We start from the raw sequence: 19,212 nt of genomic DNA on the forward strand, positions 1-19,212 counted from the left end.
AAAAGCGGAAGCAAATGGCAGAGGAGAAATGCGGGTCATAAATGAGTACATGTACTCTGGACCATAGTACAAGAATTGTTCACTAAGTATATGCACATCTCTAAATTGCTTCTCAGTCGTGCCCATAATGAGACCAAGTATGACCCTCTAACCACTGTACCTCTTGCAGCTGGTCTTTTTGGTCATTTTAGTATCATTTCTTCATGATACCTTACAGCCGTGTATGTAGCTCTGTTTTTCTAAAAGGTAAAGGGGGCGTTGTTTTAATCCTGGCATTGTTTAGTATAACACCTCTTCTGTGTTATAGCCATAATGATGCTTGCATTAGGCCAGCAGAAAGAAAATGGCGGACATGATTTTTAAAAGTGAAAAGCTAACGCACAGGAATATAACATTACATTAAGGTGTAGAGACTGAATTATGCACCTTCTCCCTCACTCCAACTTTATAGTAATTTTCTGGCTATTTGCAGCAATACTGGCTTATTGTCAAGACTAAAGAATAGCCAGCTACCCTCTCACCCCATTCTCTTCCCACTCTCTGTTCTATATGCAGATGTGGCTTTTTTTTTTTTTAGTAAAATTTCAGCACTGTCTTCTCTGTAAAATGAAAGTGTTTCCACTCCACGATTAGCATCTGTTTGTAGAATAGTCGGTATTCTCCTAATTAGATCCTGCACAGAAATAGAAAGGCTGCTATGTAAAGGGATAATGAATCTTTATTGCACAGTCGAAATCAGATTTGTGCAAAAGGCACTTTGAAGACAGTAATAAGCAGAGACATGTATTAAATCACCCAGATAAGACGTCCTCTTTATATTTTCTATTTATACATGGAAATTATGACTGCCCAGTGGGTTCCAGATGGCATTTCCTATTACCCAGCAAAGTATTTTTTAGCCTTGACCATAAAAGTTATCTAAATTCAAAAGCCTTAGTGGTTTCATGGCTCTAAAGGACACTTCTGGAAGGGACAAGGCTGGGTTGAGAGGGTCCCTTGTCATTTCCTTTATGTATGTGTCTGCTGCCAGAGGCAGAGGTGAGTGGGAGAAGAAAGGAAACAGTTGAAATAGTTGTGATAGGATCTAATCAGGAAACCAGTGTCCACTTCCCAAGTGCAGCAACATTTGAAGTCTTCTGCCTGGGTCCCTTGAGAGCCCAGCTCAGATCCTTATAAACTCTATCTTACACATACTCATTGTGTTCATTGTCCTGGGGCTAGCCTGGGATTCATCCCTATTCTGAATACTTGGGCGGGGGTGGGGGGTGGAGGTTCATCTCTGACACCTTGATGTGCCTCTGAAAGGAGGAGGGGGGAGGGGGAGGGAGAGTGGGGAGAGGGGCGTAGGAAAGAGAAGAGGAGTTGAAGAACAAGAAAAGACAAAGCACAAAAGAGAGGTGAGGGGTAAGAAGGATGAGGGGGACAAAGAGATTAGCAAGTGGAGGAAGGGGAAGCAGCTGGAATCGGTACAGAAGGGGCCAGGAGGCAGCAAAAGTCAATGTCAGAGGAGCTTCCAGGCATGGAGATTATCCCTGTTGAGGACCTCGGAGAGTATCCCGTGTCTTTTGTGTCTGTTTTGCAGCCAGAGCTTCATGTAAGATGGCAGTCTCTCCTGGACTGCACTTAGTATCGATTTACTCCCAGGCATGCCAGACCGTGTTAGCATTACTAACGGAGAAGCACAAGGATTTCTCTCACCCCAGACATGAAGACCGTACCCTTTTCGTTCCTCTGTTCTCTCCTCCTTGCCTCTTGTCATTTTCTTTCCTTTACACAGCTCCCCCAGTCACAACCCTCCCCTCCTTTTTTTTTTTTAAATCAGAGCTGTTTTTTTTTTAATCATGATAGTTCCAAATTGTCGTTCTACAAACTCTCATGTTGGCGTGAGGAAGATGGTGCAGTGGCTGGTAATGCTTCCTATTCATGCCTGTGGATCTGCATTCAGAGCAATGTGAAGTCTACACTCGTGGTTTATGTGCCGATAACCACGGCGTTGTAGGGGTTGATTATAGGAGTGCCACTGGGGCGTAATGGTCATCAGGCTAGTTCCAGATCCTGTCTGCAGGAAATAAGGCTGGTGGAGATAGAGAGAGAGCAGTACACCCAGCATCTGACTTTGGTCTCTGTTTTGCATGTTGGTTTGAATGACAGTGGCCCCCAGAGGCTCGTACATTGGAATACTTGGTCCTCAGTTGGTTGAAGGATTAGGAAGTGTGGCCTTATTTGTGAAGGTGTGTCCTGGGGCCAGATGTTGGAAGTCAGCCTCCTTTTGAGGATTTTCAGATGCAAGCTCTCAACTGTTCCTGGTGTCACGCCTTTACTGTACCGTCATGGATTCGAACCCTCTGTAACCATAAACCCAGTTAAGATTTTCTATTATAAATTGTTCTGGTTATGATACTTTAAGTACAGCATTAGAAAGTAACTAATGTGACATGTACGTGCTAGCACACTGAGTTGTACCACACACACACACACAACCCCATGGGTTTAATGTTTAATTAATTAATCTTTGCCTTTTTGAGACAGGGTGTCATGTAGTCCAGGCTGGCCTGGAAGTTTTAATGGCGTTTCCTCTATTACCCAACTTCAGAGATTATAGGCATGTACTATCTGGGCTGGCCTTTCTTTTTCTTTTTCCTTAAAGAAAGATGAAGTGTTCTTTACTAAGAAATCACTAAATTAAATCCAACAGACGTTTTCTGATAGAAATAGAGTGTGGGTGCGGCCTGGGACTTGTGAGGGAGGCTTCTGACATACAGGTGGAAAGGCCTTGTAGGCTGATTCTGTAGGAGCAGGATGTCTGCTCTGTCCAGTGTTCACTAGGGAACAAATCAGTGCTTAATCTGTAGAACAAAAATACCATCGTCTCTTACCAGTCTGGACTCCACTGTTGTTTCCCCAGTCCCTCTTCTGTGCTTTTCTAGTAGTTTGGGGAAAGTACTGAAGTTGACTGCTGAAGCCATAGCATCTACTTATAGACGCAACAGCTCATGGGGCAGATTCTAGTCCACTATGGGGTGAGGGTGTGGAACTTCGGATGAATTCCTGGGACATTTACATTTTTCCATGTTACCTAGCTCCGATGACCTATGGCGACCGAGAACACTTGGATATATTTCCATTCTATAGAATTCAATTCCAGAAAAAGAATTGGAATGTTCCAATGTTTGTTTTGCATGACAAAAGTTCCTAAATCTTTTTTTTTTGTTGCTGTTGTTTTTGTTTTTGTTTTTGTTTTTGTTTGTTTGTTTTGGTTTGTTTTTGGATAGACAGAAGTAATATTGATAGAATTAAAATCTCTGAATTTCTGAGAAGAATGTGGATCTAATTCCCTGCATGTTGTAGCTTCTTTTAAGAGGACCATTGAATTTGGAATCATGTGACTTTTTTTTTAAGATTTATTTATTTATGAGTTCACTGTCACTTTCTTCAGACACACCAGAAGAGGGCATCATATTCTGTTACAGATAATGAGCCACCATGTGGTTGCTGGGATTTGAACTCAGGACCTCTGGAAGAGCACTCAGTGCTCTTAACCACTGAGCCATCTCTCCATCCTATTATGTGACATTTTATATAAAAAGTACCCATGGAGAACACTAAGTTGGAAGTGTATTGCATGTATATGTATATGTATATGTATATGTATATGTATATGTATATGTATATGTATATGTATATGTATATGTATATGTATATGTATATGTATATGTATATGTATATGTAATGTTGGGTTCATGTGAAATGCTATTGAATTTTGAATATGTAGTTTTTGATTATTTATTTTATTTATTATTATATTTGTTTGTATTGGGGACGCCTTGTGCTGGAACCTGCATATGAAGGTCAGAGAGCAGCTTGCAGGAAGAGTTGAATTTTTTTCTTTCACCCTGTTGGTACCGGAGAGATCCAGTTCAGATCATCAGGCTTGGTAGCAAGCGCCTCTACCTGAAGAGCCAGCTCACTATCCAAAGTTGACAATTTTAAAGACATTTCCATTTTGAAAACTAACATGGGAATCCCCTTGTGTCCTTTATGGAAATACCTGTCACTTTCTTTATCATATTATCATAGGTTTGATTCCAGGAAGCTTCTAGGAGGTGGCTCAGTTGATGGGCAGTTGTTTTCTACAGGTTCTTTTCTGATCAACCCTGGGAAGAGGACAGATAGCCAGAAGGAAACACCACAGACTTTGCATTTAATAGTCCTGATTTGAATCTGCTTTTAATTTTCCCTTCTAGAGTGGCCTTAGAAAATAAATCTAACTTCCGCATCTGTGAGATAGTTCAATAGGTAAAGTACTTCTGAGAAACAAAATTCATTCCTTTGGATGCAGGTTAGTACAAAAAACAAAAACAAGGTGGAAAGAAAACAATAACTCCAACTGTGACAGCAGCAACAGCATGTAGGGTTGGAGACGTGTCCCAGCAGTGAAGATGCTAGGCTAGCTGCTCTTCCAGAAGTTCAGAGTTCAGTTCCCAGCACCCGTAACTGGGTGGATCACAACTGCCTATACCTTCAAGTCTTGGGGATCCAGTGCCCTCTTCTGGCCTCCAAAGGCATTGCACTCAGGTGCACATACCCATACACAGACATGCATGCACACAAGGAATTAGAAATGAGTAGTTCAGCTTGCTTTTCATCCGATCTATGAGGAGATGGGGAGTCATTTAGACTCCTGGATCAGCCAGCCTATCTGGCCAAGCCCAGGACAAGAAGAGACCTTGTCTTTAAAAAAAAATAGATTGTACTTGAGAACCAAGAAACACCCTTAAGTTATTCTCTGACCGCCACAGGCACAAGAACCAACACAACCATGCCTCCCTGTATAGACAGAGGCCCTATCTTTCATAATATAGAATTATTATACCAGTGACTAACACATAAAACATTTTCTTAAGAGAAATCCAGGTGGCAGATATAAGTGCACCTAGCACACAGTGCGGCTGTTTCTGACCCATAGTTACTTAACACTGGTTTATTTCAGAAGTTGGCTGCTGTATTTCCAGGACAGCTTATGTCATACCCACACAGGAGAAATGCACCTAATTTGTACTTAGAAGTCTTTGAAATACTCAAGCAGTTGGTTTATTAATTTTTTTTCAGATGATATAGTGTGTTTTGTGTTTCCTCCTATTTGCTGTGAAACAGAAGGCAATTTGTTTTGAACTCTGTGCTCCAAACTGGTGGCTTAATTAAGCGAGTTTATTGACTGTCTCTGAGGTTCTGGTTGAAGACTGGCAAACACGTTGTGCCTGTATTAGTGTTTCTAAGCAAATAAATGGAAGAGGCCGGTTTCCCGCCCTGCTCAGCCCCCCCATTTCTGCTCGCAAACTCACTCCCGCTCTGCAACATCTCACTTATAATCCGTTAATTAAATCACTTCCCTCTGCTTTATATAGTTTTTAATTTAGCATTCATTTTCAACTTAGCTTTTGGCTTCATTTACCGATAATAAACAGAGTTGCATACAACACATGTCTCAGGAAAACACCCAGACATACACATACAGATGCCAGTAATTTTTCTCCCGCGTGCCAGGCACATTAAAATTAAAGGCAGCATCTCCCCCTCACCCTTTCGATTACCAGACGTGCACCCCGTTTGAATAATACATTCTCCCCGGCCGTCAGCATTTGGCTAATGTGTAAAAATTATGGGCAGCACGTCGCTCGTACCTGTTTGAAAATTCATGGTTTCTTCCAGGCGCAGTCTATAGGAGACTTCTAAGATGGCCTCTCACGTCTGTCTTCATTGTTAGTGTCTTTGGAGGTATGGCCTCATGTACCCTGGGTACCCTGCCTTGACCTTGTGGAGGGTGGTGACCTTGGACTCTTGATCCACTAACTTCTACCTCCCTAGGATTACAGGTGGGTACCATCTCACCAGCTTCATGCATTCCTGGGAATGGAACCCAGGGTGTCATGTGTGGTATCAAGCACTTTACCAGCTGAGCTCCAATCCAGCGTTCCTCAGCTTCCTCAGTGCTAAGATTATAGGTTTAAGCCACCAGGCGCCACTAAGGATGTTCAGTCTGCTATCTCCAGTCTGTACCCTTGACTGACTATGTATATGTATATGTATATATATGTATATGTATATATGCAAGTATACGTATACAGATACATATACACACGCATAGACATACATGCATCAGAATGATTTTTTTTTTCAGAAAAGGTGTCATATAACCCAGGCTATCCTCCAAATCCTCCTGTAGACAAGGATGTCCTAAAACTTGTAATATTCCTGCTCCACAACCATATTGTTGGGAGTTGGGGACACATTCCACCATGAACAGTTCATTTGGTGCTAGGTTTCATGATACACAAGCCCCCTAACAAGTGAGCTGTATCCCCAGCTCTTCTCCCCAACCACATACCTTTTAAAGACATGGTCTCCTTGTAGCCCAGGGTACCCTGAATTTCACCCTGCAACCACGTTGTCCTCAAATTTATAGCAATCTGCATGCCTAATGAGACTCTTTCGTTGGTACAAGCAGTGAAGGCTTTCTGGAATTCCTGCTCTGTAAGTTTATAACCATGCATCCAATGGTATTTGTTTGAGCTTCTCTTTTCATATAGTAGCCCAAATTCCAAATAAACGAATTCCCTGACTTATAATGAAACCTGAGATTTTTCAAGACTTTGAATGTCTGAGCCATGCGGCTGCTGTCTTCTGAAGAACATCCCTGGGAGGTGAGTGCAGTCGCTCAAGTCCTTTGAACTCTTTGGTGTGTCCCTATGTCTCTCTTGACCTGACTAAGTTAGAAAAGCTGCTGCTATGACATCTTCATGAACATCCATCTCTTCTAACTCCAAAGTTTTTCATAACCCTTGTCTACATTTAGCTATACCTTCTGACTTCCTGCCAACGAAGCAGCAAAAGTCAAGTGGCTTGTGCTTTTTGGTAGGCAGTGTGGAGGTGTGAATGGTGATTTTAACCAAAAACTGTGGTCTTGTCCCTTATTCTAATTAGCTGCAGCCGTCAGCCTGAACTAACCTGGAATGGTCTGATGAAGCTTCAATTGAGGGTCTGCACAGATCAGATTAGCCTGTGGACTTGTTTGTGGAGGATTGTCTTGATTGTGAATTGATACAGGAAGGCCTTGTGTATTGTGGACATCACCATTCCCTAGGCGGGTGATCCTGGGCTATACCTGAGAGCAAAGTGAGCATGGGTGCATGAGCAGGCCAGGAGGTAGGATTCCTCTTCAAGTCCATGCCCCGAATTCCTTGGTGATAGGTTGTGACTAGGAAGTATAAGGAAATGTGAACCAAATAAACCTTTGTCCCCACCAGTCACTTTGTTTGGGTATGTTCTCACAGTAGCAGATGAGACTAGAACCCTTGTGGATGTGATATTCTAGAAGAAATGCCTTTGACAGATACTCATTACGTCATTTGAAAAGACTTAAGGATGTCCACCTAGATCAGCAATGTCACGTACCTCAAGTGTCTTAGTTAGGGTTTCTGTTGCTGTGATGAAACAGCGTGACCAAAAAGCCAGTTATGGGGGCTGGAGAGACGGCTCAGCAGTCAAGATCGCTCACTGCCCTTCCAGAGGCCCTGAGTCCAATTCCCAGCAAACACATGGTGGCTCACAGCCATCTGTAATGGGATCCGATGGTCTCTCATGTATTCATATGCATTAATTAAATATAATATGTATATATACATATATATCTTTAAAAAGCAAGTTGTGGAGGGAAGGCTTTATTCAGCTCACACATCCCCATCACTATTCATTATCTAAGGACGTCAGGACTGGAACATAAGCAAGGCAGGCTGGAGCTGATGGGAAGCCCATAGAGGAATGCTTCCTTATTATGGCTTGCTCAGCCTTTTTTCTCATAGCACCCAGGCCCACCTAGGGAAAGCACCACCCACAATGGGCTGGGTTCTCACTAATTAAGAAAATGCCCTACAGGCCTGTCTACAACCCAAGCCTATGGAGGCATTTTCTTAATTGAGACAACCTCCACACAGATGACTTCATGTTGTGTCAACTTGACATAAAACTATACACCACACCATGATTCGAAGGATAGGTGGCACTTTAGTAAATATGCAGTGACGGTGTTTGAAGAGACATTTTGTACATTGTGTTTATAATGCAAATACTTGTTAGGATATTTCAAGTAGGCGGAGGGTGGAGTTTCCTGAGACCAGTGGGCTACTGATGTTAGATTTTTCTTCTTCAGGCAGTAAGAATGTAGGATTTTAGGTAATGACTGACTCTGTGATTTAATGTACTTGAAAAGCATTACCATGTTTAAAATGATGGTTGTATATATACGTTATAGAAGGGAAATAGTGACAACCTGTCAAACAAAGCAGGCGACAGTTTAGAGAGTTGAAGGTGGACTAATTTGACAACTTTTGGGGACAGGACTTTTTAATCAGTTGAACCTAGGTAAAAGGGAAGCAACAGGTGTATGGAGTCATATGGGTTTCTGGCTTGAGCAGTTGTGGAAATGGTAGTAATTTTTCAATTTGAAGGTGATGAAATACTTGTTATACCTACCTTGTGATTGTGATCTCAGAGTCAAGGGCAGAGGTCATAGCTCATAAAACACATGCATTGAACATTTTCTGCGTGGCAGGTCCTCTATTTCTTGTCAAAAAAATGAAACCAGGATTCTTTTAAATCTCTTCTGATAGCCACCTGTCTAGCATTTTTGGTCATAACTGGCAGAATTTTCCATTGAAATTTTGGCAAACTGCGAAATAATTTCAGAATTTTGTATACTTTTTTATCACCTCCTCCCTTTTTGATATAATTTAGTGTGTGCATGGGTACGTGTGCATGTGGATGCGTGGATGCGCGCGTGTGTGTGTGTGTGTGTGTGTGTGTGTGTGTGTGCGCGCGCGCGCGCGCGCGCATGCGTGCACGCGCGCACATTTAGTGAAAATGTGTATGCATAAAGGTCAGAGGACTACCTATGGAGTCAGTCCTCTTTTTCCAGCAAGTGACCCCCATATATTGGAGTCACTAGCTGTGGCAGCCAATGCCTTTGCACACTGAGACATCTTTCTACCACGCTCCTCTGCTTTTCAGTGCTAGTGCTGTACTCTGTGCTTAAAAGCATGCCATGGAGTTTTCTATATTAGTACATTGTAACTGTGTTTAATCTGGACAGCACTGGGGAAAAAAATATGTGAGTCTGTAGTGCTGGGAGATGGGACTGAGGTCGCAACCTTGTCACTTGAGGAGTGATGGATGTGTTTGGCTCTAAGCAAATGAGCTGTAGCAGACATTCTCAGTGCCCACTCTCATTCCCTGCCTTTCCATTTCAGTTCACCCTGGCCCCTTCTCCACCTGACTGTCCCCGCATTTGTTCATCTACAGGGTTTCTCTCGTCATTGAATTCTGTCTTTCCCTGGGAGTAGAATCAATGAGGGGAAATTGACTGTTGTGTGGACAGTCTTTAGACAGTGACTATTATGAATTACTCCCTCCTACCCTGGGTATTAGTATTCTGGAGTGTGCATTGAAACTGGCTTTTATATTCTGTTTGCCAGGGGGGCTGCTTGATCCTCGTTCTACTTTCATACTTTTCTTACTTTATACATAAACTTCTCAAAAGCCAGCTTTGGGGATATGCTACACTTTCTTCTTTCTACATCTTTGGTAAGTCTGTGTTTGGTTAGATGGTCGCTTCTCTACTGCACATGTCTGTTGTAACCCCTAATCATGCATGACTCCCAGTGAGCACCTGTCCTTTAACTCACTGGAGTCCACATTGGGCTGTGTAACTGAAACCATTCGTTCAGTAAGATTCACAGGTACCAAGAAAATATGAGCATATCAGTTAGCCTCAACACATTGTTTCACTGGGATGGCGTCTGTATCACAAAAGTATAGTAATATTTGTTTCCTATATAAAAGATATTTCTCTCAAGTCCTTTATGTTTCAGATTCCACCTTTGTATATGTCACTAGTGACCATTATTCTCATTCTTTAAGGTACAATCCATTGTATTTCTGTACACCCTGCAAATATATCTTGGTATTCAAACTAATTTCAGGAATGAGATATCAAGATTTTCCTGTAATCTGCCTTTCACAGACTAGGTTTTTATACTTTCAGCATTTTAAATTTGCTTCTATTTATTCTTTTCTTGTTGCCAACACCATTTGGACATATTAATCTGGAGTTTTATTTGCCATGGTAGCTTTAATTAATAAAAATCTTGTCTCTGTACTTAAAACAGCAAAGAACAAGTTGAAGGAAGATGGTTTTGTGCTGTTTATCTCTTCAGCATTCCTAGATGCACATTTATGTTATCCAAGGGCTTAAGCAACCCAGGATTTTCTGCTGTCTGCACCCTTTCTCGATGAACTGACCTGAAAATCAATGTTGCATCTAGGCAAAGTGTGGAAAAAAAAATCACTGAGAATTTTGGAAAGCAGTTACCTTCTGGTGCTCACGGTTCAATGAAACACAACATTCCTTCTAGCCTACTCTAAGTTGTCTTTTCTTAACTGCAAGGACCATAGATGGAAATGAGTGCTTACTAGACTCCCTTGCTGCTAGAATTCTGTGTGTGAGTTAAATGTATTTGTTAGAGATTTTGTGTTAATTGTTTTTTTATGATCCAGACCAAATGTTACCAGGTAGTTCAGGCTATCCTGGAACACACTAAGTGGCCCTCACTAGCCTGATCCTTTTATGTCATCCTCCCAATTGCCAGGATTACATATGATTGTTACCAAGGTAGGGTATGAGACTGAGGTAATAAAAGTGCAGTGTCATGCATCTACAGCAGTAACTGTTTCCTTCTTTTGTTTGTTTTTATTTTTCTGGCACACCAAATTTAGGATTAACTATGATTTTGTAGTTACTGTTCAATGGAAAAATTTTTTTTGTTTCTCAATTATCTAATTTCTGGATATCAAGGAACCTGGGTTCTTATCATGAAGCCTTGTGGATGCTGTAGCCTAGCCATAGGGAATATCCTATGTGTCCTCAGAGCTTCCTAATCATACATAGTATACTAGCTATTTCTTTTGTTACTGTGCTAAAAGGCAATTTAGGGAAGAAAAGGGATTGGGGTTTTGTTGTTGTTGTTGATGATGATGATGTTTTTATTTGGGTTTGTTTGGTTTAGGGGTTTTGGGTTTTGTTTTGTTTTTTGTCTGTTTGTTTGTTTGTTTTATTTTGCTTATGGTTCCAGAGTGATAGGGTCCTTGACAGTAGGAGCAGAAAGCACAGAGTTTTCATAACCTCTGCAAACAGTGCCACTGACTGGGGACTGAATGGTCAAATACGTAAGCCTAAGGGGGACATTTCTCATTCAAAGCACAATACAAAACTATGGAATAACACTTTCTTCCAAGATTATCTTGGTGGTCTTATCACTACTGCTGTGTTAGAGTCCATTATTAAGTTAAATTCAAGTTCATATAAACACGAACTACGATGTTAGATCTGGTAACCAAGTAACTAGTGAGCATAATATGCTAGACACATAGATGATTCTCATTCAGAGGTGGCAGGGAATAGAGGAGGAAATACAGGATTTTATCACAGTGTACGAGTTCTAGAATCTTGCAGGTGAATAGTCATTAAGGATGACTTCATATGACTGAAACCTGAGGGTAGAAAATCAAAGTAGACAGCAAATATATTTGTTCTATAACATGGTAACTTTCTTTTTTTTTTTTTTTTTTTTTTCGGAGCTGGGGACCGAACCCAGGGCCTTGCGCTTCCTAGGCAAGCGCTCTACCACTGAGCTAAATCCCCAACCCCACATGGTAACTTTCTTAATGTGTTTCACCAATTAAAAATATTATGCTTTGACATAAAATCAGAACTCTTACCTCAGAAAGGATGAGAGATCCTTTATTCTAGTGCCAAATATGAGTTACCATGTTTTAGATTTACCCCAAAATTTAGATTTTGGGTTTAGATTACCCCAAATTCCATGGTCCATTATCAATAATTCACAGCTACCTATAACTCCAGCTACAGGGGTTCCGGTGCCCTGTCTGCCCCTTGCTAGCACGTGCACATATGTGTACATACCTACATACAGATATACACGTATTAAGGCAATTAAATTTTCAAAAAGTAAAGCCCTTTTATATACAAAAAGTAAAGGTTTACATACATTGCGTAATGACATTGGAATTGACCTCTACTCTCTGTGCAAACCTGCACCTGCCTGCATACACAGAGCAAAGCCATTTCTAAAACAAGACAGTTGTGAGTGTGTGCTGCGTTGTACTTGTAGCTGCTCTGTGCCTCCGTCTGCATTGTTCCCAACTTGTGATGTCAGCACGGGGTATTTTCCTCTCCCCACTGCCACTGTACCTTAACTTCTCAATTCTGAGAAGCAAGACAAGCCCTCTAACCTTTGGTTTTAGAACCCAGAGGAGGGCCCCATGACTGAGTCCCTCTATAATATGTTTTCTTAAGGAGCAGAAAATCTGATTTGCTGAGGCCCAGGCATGCGGCTGAAGGTAATGTAGAGTAAGCCAGGGTCCCTGCCCTCAGGGTCTCTAATCAGCCACCGAGGCATGCATTACCACTTCCTGTTTTCCATTCATTATGATAATTTCCCACAAAGTCCCAGCCCCACCTCCACCAATTATTTTTGTCTCAACCTTCTAATTACAACATTATATGACCATTCAGCCTGGTACTAATTAAATCATTACTTAATTCACAAAGTGTGTGATAATGCTGATGCTTTTTGTCAGCTGAAATTACAGCTCAGCTCCCTGTTTACTTTCTGAGGAGAGTGGAAGGAACCAAAAGGTGGTTACTCTGTCCAAACCCCAAGCTAGCCTTCTAGTAGCTAGTTGACCACTGTCTACATTGTCCCCTTCTCTGAAGAAAGAAAAGCAATGGGAGGCGTGGCCGTTTGACTAAGCAAGAAAGGGCTAGCACAGACGAGATAGAACAGGACTTATTCTGGAGCCAAACATGAGTGGGTATGGCTCAGAAGCCTTGATCGGTTTTCCCAGATAACCACGTTCCAGTAAGGTAGCAATTTCATGAAAAGAATAATAAGAGTCATAAAACACCACAGTTTGGGGGCTGGAGGATGTTTCTTGTTTATCTCAGTCTTACAAAGATCCCAGGTTTTGTTCTCAGCAGCCAAGTAGGGAGCCTCACAATGACCTGTCCCTCCGGGTCTGTGGCAATTCAAAGCCTCTATCCTCCACGGTCATCTGTATTCAGATCCACATCCAATGACACACATAGGTACACGCAATTTGAAAAATAAGAAGACTTAAAGCCTAGTTTTCAAATATTGGTGGCAAACATTCTGTCTGTTTCAAAGCAAGGAAGATGGCCTCCCATGAGTCCCAAGCCCTTCGATTTGGCAGCTTGGGTCTCTTTGTACACAGCAAAAGATTTACCCAGTGGTCACAAAGGTGTTAGGTACAGACAGGGAGGAGCAATAAGTGACTGTCACAGGGACTAATGATGGCCCAATGCTTGCAGCCTTCCTTCCCCTGCTCTTCACTGAAGCTCGAATCAGTTGGTCAGCCTTTACGGTAAGAGCTTCATTCCAGGAAGTGTCTTGCTCAAGAGTGCACCCCAGAGACAAGGAACTACAGTCTTGACTTCTTTGTCGAATATACATTTTTGGAAAAAAAATTAAATTTCACAGTCCCATTTCCTCCCATATTTTCTTGTCATGTTGTTCTTCATTTTCTATTATTTTTTAACAGTCTAAAGCGGTAACTTGTCTCCTTTCTTGTTTTTAAAACAGATTTGTTTTCCGCTCAATTAGACTTGTGATCCCAGGAACACGAAGTAGTGTTTTTCCCCTTCTGGAGACAGACACCATGTGATGGGCAAATTGTCAGGATTAATTATACCAAACGAGGGAATAAGCTCTAACAGAAAGCATCTCTCTCCTTGCTGGTGATACTTTTTTTTAAAAAAAAGATACAATGAACATCATGCACGTTGATGACAGGGTGAAATTGACAAGTGGCCCTATGCCATGATTTTTATTTTTAATTGCTAGTCAACTAATTAGCCAGAACAACATGTTATATAATGCACAAAACTGTCGCTCATGTTCTCTCCAATAAAAAGGGAGATATATGGTGTGGAAAAGTTCCTTACAGTGCTAGCCAAGCCTGAGGCAGGGGTGGGGCAGGGAATTTAAAACGGTGAGGTCCAAGCTCTGATGCCAGAAACCGAGGAGGCTCATGGAAGAGGTGAGGTTGAAAACAGTTAAAGAAGTTGTATGTGGATAAGACATAACTTTATTCACCAACAGACAGATGCTGGCAAGCACCTAGACACATGCTGACACATACTGTCCACACATAGACACATACACAAGATGTCTCACAAACCTTGGCGGGCATACATAGGCCTATGCAGACTGGCAGGCCAAGGCACGAAGCTTTGATCTCCAAGGCCGTTTTCATGTCGAACCCACAAAAGTGGCATTCTGCCAGGAGTAGGTATATACCAGAGTGTATCATCGCTTGCTTTAAGTTTCCTGGACATGTAGCGTTAGCCATTTTGTGCTGACTCACTGGGTCTTGGATGTTCAATGCTAGCCATCTTGGTCCATGCCAGATCTCTACCATTGGTATGTTGTCTAAACAGAGCTGGCAATGTGGTCCTCTGGTGCCTTCAAAAACTCTTGACTTCACCGAGTAAATAAACCACGCCCCAACCTCCCACGTGGAATATCGCATTTATTATGGCTTTTGTTTTTGACATCTAGATAGAAACTGATAGCAAACATTAGGCAATATACAACATGAAGATAGCTTCTATCCTCAGTATTACATTAAAGGGAGTGTGGTGGTACCCACCTGCAATCCTGTCACTCAGGAGGTAGTAGATCAGATGTTCAGGGTCATTGTTGCGTCCTTAGTGAGTTTGAGATGAGCCTGGCTCAAACATCAACAAAACAGACAAGGAAGTATGCCCTTATGCTAACACTGTTACAGAGTCTAAAATCCACATTCCGTTGATTGCTTACTAACCAACAGTGGTGCTTGTGCTCAACAAACAGTAAAGCCTTAGACATTCTCATCGCCACACCATCTTTCTCTATTAGTGTTTCTGTTGCCGTGATGAAAAACTATGACCCGATCAGCCTGGGGAGAAAAGGGCTACTTTGGTTCACGCCTCTGCCTTGTAGTCCATCACCTAAGGAAGTTAGTGCAGGAACTCAGACAGGGAAGGAACCTGGAGGCAGGAGCTGAAACAGAGGCCGTGGTACAGTGTTGATTACTGGCTTGCTCCTCATGGCTTATTTAGCCTTTCCTTGTTACGAAGAACCACTGACCTGGGGGATGCTACCACCCACCATGGGCCTGGCCCTCTCCTATCAATTTCTGATTAAGAAAATGCCCTATGGGGGTATTTTCTCAATTGACATTCCCTCCTTTTAGATGACTTTACCTTGTGTCAAGTTGACATAAAACTAGCCAGCACAAATGGCCTCTTGTTAATTTGACACAGAATGCATCATTGTCAAGCCATAATCTTCCTTTCCTTGTTCATCCCCAAGATCACACATGAATATCCCAATTATAATATAAACACTCCAAAATTTTGTAAGGCTTATAATCCTTAGAAGTTCAAGACTTTAACGTGTTCAGTCTCTTAAAGTCTAAAGTCTTTGTAAAGTTCCCAAGTCTGTTTTAAAAGTTCAAAGTCTCAACTGTGGGCACCTGAAGAATCAAAACTGAATCAAATTAAATACAGTCTTTCTTCAAGAGAGAAAGAACCAGGGCACAGTCACAATGAAAGCAAAGCAAAACCAAACAGCAGCTGTATAAATAACTCAGTGTCTAATATCTGGGATTCAGTCACCACCCTCTCTGCTCCTCCATTTCCCTTGGGTCATTCGTCCGACACTGCCCTCTACAGCACACACCCCTAGTCTCCCAGGCTCAGGTCACTTCCAGTGCACACAGGCTGCTGTTCTTGTTGGTCATCCCACAGGACTGGGATCTTCAAACCGTTGAAGATCTTGCTGCAGCTGTGCTGATGCGTAGGACATGGAGGAGAGCTCTTCATTGGCTTGCTCAACTTTCTTCCTCTTACTTTCTTATAGAATCCAGTTCCACCAGCCCAGGAATGGCACTACCACCGTGGGCTGGACCCTCCCCCACCAATCACTAACTAAGAAAATGCCCTACTGCTTGACATATGGAGGCATTTTGTCCACTAAGGTTTCCTCCTTTCAGATAACTCTAGCATATGTCAAGCTGACATAAAGCTAGCCAGCACACAAGCAACGCATTTAGGCAGGACGATGATACTTTAAAATAGTTCTTTGATAAAAATGATTCTATTATGGCTTTTTCTGCTCTCTTTTCTTCTCAAATTCTTACCAATGTAACAGGGCCGTGTTCGTGTAATTTCTTTTGTCAGATTGGTTCAGGACTCGTATTGGTCATTGTGCTGGGTTTTGCACTTGCAATGCATGATTAAAATGTCTATCACAGCCCTACGGTGGGCAAACACTATTAAAAATCCATCTCAGACCTTTGCGGATTTTGTAGAGAGCTATAAATACCAGATGAACTAGAAATATTCTAATGAACTCAAGTAGGACTAGTCAAAGCACCCTCCTTATCCAATTGTACCTGTAAATGTCTGTTCACCCATGTCGTGGCTTTATAAAAGGCTAATCTGCTTCTTGTATGATCATCAGCTATTGTTGAAATGGAAGCAGGTCTCATAGAGGGTTTCTAGTTCTTTGGGGAGCCTCCTGCTACAGAACAATGTTTTTAACATCCTTTATGCTGTATTCTAGCTGCTTTCAAATAAAGTAACTTCTTTCATAAAGGAATGTAAACTGGCTTACTCAGGTTCAGTTTAAGGACGACTTGTTCCATTCATTCTGCTCTCAGATCTTTGCTTTAAAGGGACACAGCTTTCATTTCTTCGTAATAATGCCTACTTAGTAAAAGCCTGCCTCTAGAGCAGGGCTCTAAGCTTGTGATAGTCATTATTTCGTTGGTTTCTTGAAACAGTGCTGTCTTAGAGTTTCACTGCTGAGAACAGACACCACAACCAAGGCTACTCTTATAAGGACAACCTTTAATTGGGGCTGGCTCACAGGTTTAGAGGTTCAGTCCATTAACATCAAGGTGGGAAACATGGCAGTGTCCAGGCAGACATGGTGCAGGAGGAGCTGAGAGTTCTACATCTTCATCTGAAGGCTGCTAGCAGAATACTGGCTTCCGGGCAGCTAGGATGAGTGTCTTAAAGCTCACGCCCACAGGGCCACCCGTATTCCAACATGGCCACACCTTCTAATAGTGCTGGACCACACATATATAAACCATCCCACATCTCATCAACTTTCTGGGTGTTTCTTGTGTTTTTCACAGTGCTACAGGCATGAGAACATCAATCTCAGAAGAGAAATTGTGCTGAAATGAATTTGCGTTCTTCAGTGAAAAAATGAACATCGGAGGGGGGGTTGGGGTTCCTGAAGTGCTTAGGGATTGTAGTTGGGTTGAGAGTAGAGCTCAGTGTTAGGGCAGTAATGCAGCCGTGGGTCCCATTCCATGATTGAGTAGGAGAAAGGTATTGGGATGACTGAGGCTGCCTTGAAGAACTTAACTGCCATCAAGATATCCAACAATCTGAATGGAATCACATTTTGATGAATTAATTATTTTGAAATCGGAAGTCCTACTAGAAGGCTAAGCGAAGACCCCTTCTGTAGTCTGTGCTATGTTTAAAAAGCAGGATTAATTGTTCCATATCATTGTGATAAAAATAATTAGAAAAAAGAGCTCTTACATTTGGGCTATAGCAACAATACTGACCATGTCTATGCTGGTCTTTCCTGTGGTTTTTTTTGTTATAAATTTGCTGCTCTGTCACCATCACTCTAGTCTGTTAGAGCATCAGCACCACTGCACAAGGGTTCCATCAGCATTACTTCCCTCCCACCATCTTGACTTCAGCATTTACTTTGATACATTCCAAAGGATGTTTGAATTCTCCAATATAGAGGGAAAAAAATTCAGTGTTTTCCATCCCTTTTGGTCTATTGATATTTCACAGTATAGTAGCAGTTGATTTCTGGCTCCTGATTTTAAAGAAGGAGTATCCGTGCTCAATTCTAGAAGAGTCTAGAAGCGTCAGGTCAGTTTAGGTGACTGAGTTGCTCCTGGATACTCAGGACTGGACCTTTGATTTGTTCTATATTCGGTGGCTTAGTGAGGTTTCCAGTCACACATTGCTAAGATGTTCGTTTCCTCCTTCTGTGCTGTTGGGTTCTTCTCCATCAGTCTTTTTAGGTTCATGTAGTGAATGAGTGTTAGCTCTCCCCGAGTGACCCTTGTTATATCATTACGTGGCCCTGTTCATCTCTAGTATGAGTTTGGTTTCAAGTCTGTTGCCTCCTGATAATCTCACCCAGCCTTTTTTTCTTTTTCTTACTCATATCTTTCTCTTCCACAAATATGTGTATGTAGTGTCTGAGCATGTGTTCATACATGTACCTGTGGGTACATATATGTGTGGAGGACCAGGCTTGATGCTGGTTCTCTTCCTCAGTCTCTCTCCAGTGTTTCTCCCTTTAATCCTGGGGTCACTGGTTAAGGTCTTCTTAGGCAGCTCAGTCCAGGGATGCACGGTCTCTCCCTCCCTGCAGCTTGCGTTACACGTGGTCTACCACACCCTTTGGCATCTAATTGGTCCTAACTCTTGAGCGACAAGAATTGTGCCCACTGAACTTCTTCCCAAGCCTTGTTTACATTTTTCTCAATTATTTTACCTTCATTTTCTGTGTGGATTTGCTTTGAAGCATGTCTCTTAAACAGGTAATTTTGCGCGCGCGCGTGTGTGTGTGTGTGTGTGTGTGTGTGTGTTTACTTTTTTTTAAAAATCTTAATGCAACCTCACATTCTCTTCCTTTTGCACTTGGCAAATACTACATATTATCACTGGCATGAATGCATTCATGCCTTGTTTTGATTTTAAAAATTTTTGTTTTAATTTGGAAGTGGTCTCCCTTGCCTTATTTTTTTCTTTAAAATAGTGTTTTAGGGTGTTATTTTACTTTCTTCACTCTGTTTCTCAGTGCTGGTGATAAGGTTTACAATACATATTAGACATTACTATAGTTAACATGAGACTTGACACATCCAGGTTTGTCCGGCTTTGAGCAGTGCTGACTTAAGTCCTGATAATAGGCACAGACTTTGCTTTTATTTACAGCTTCATGCCCCGCTTCTGCCTTATCATTA

At 41.9% G+C, this 19,212-nt stretch overlaps 1 protein-coding gene and 1 long non-coding RNA gene across 11 annotated transcripts in view; one reads left to right on the forward strand and one right to left on the reverse strand.

Annotated features, from left to right (window-relative positions):
• The window catches only part of LOC134481283 (uncharacterized), a 37,333-nt gene extending 34,209 nt beyond the window's left edge, over positions 1-3,124 (reverse strand). For 2 of the 3 annotated variants that reach the window (XR_015634770.1, XR_015634771.1), the window contains exon 1: positions 2,877-3,124. This is a non-coding gene — a long non-coding RNA (uncharacterized LOC134481283). The remainder of the gene's footprint in view (positions 1-2,876) is intronic. The other variant, XR_015634772.1, reaches the window with a different exon arrangement.
• The window catches only part of Auts2 (activator of transcription and developmental regulator AUTS2), a 1,090,556-nt gene that overhangs the window by 552,413 nt on the left and 518,931 nt on the right, over positions 1-19,212 (forward strand).

The sequence above is a fragment of the Rattus norvegicus genome, chromosome 12, assembly GCF_021556685.1.
Source record: "Rattus norvegicus strain SHRSP/BbbUtx chromosome 12, alternate assembly SHRSP_T2T, whole genome shotgun sequence".
Classification (NCBI taxonomy): Eukaryota; Metazoa; Chordata; class Mammalia; order Rodentia; family Muridae; genus Rattus; species Rattus norvegicus.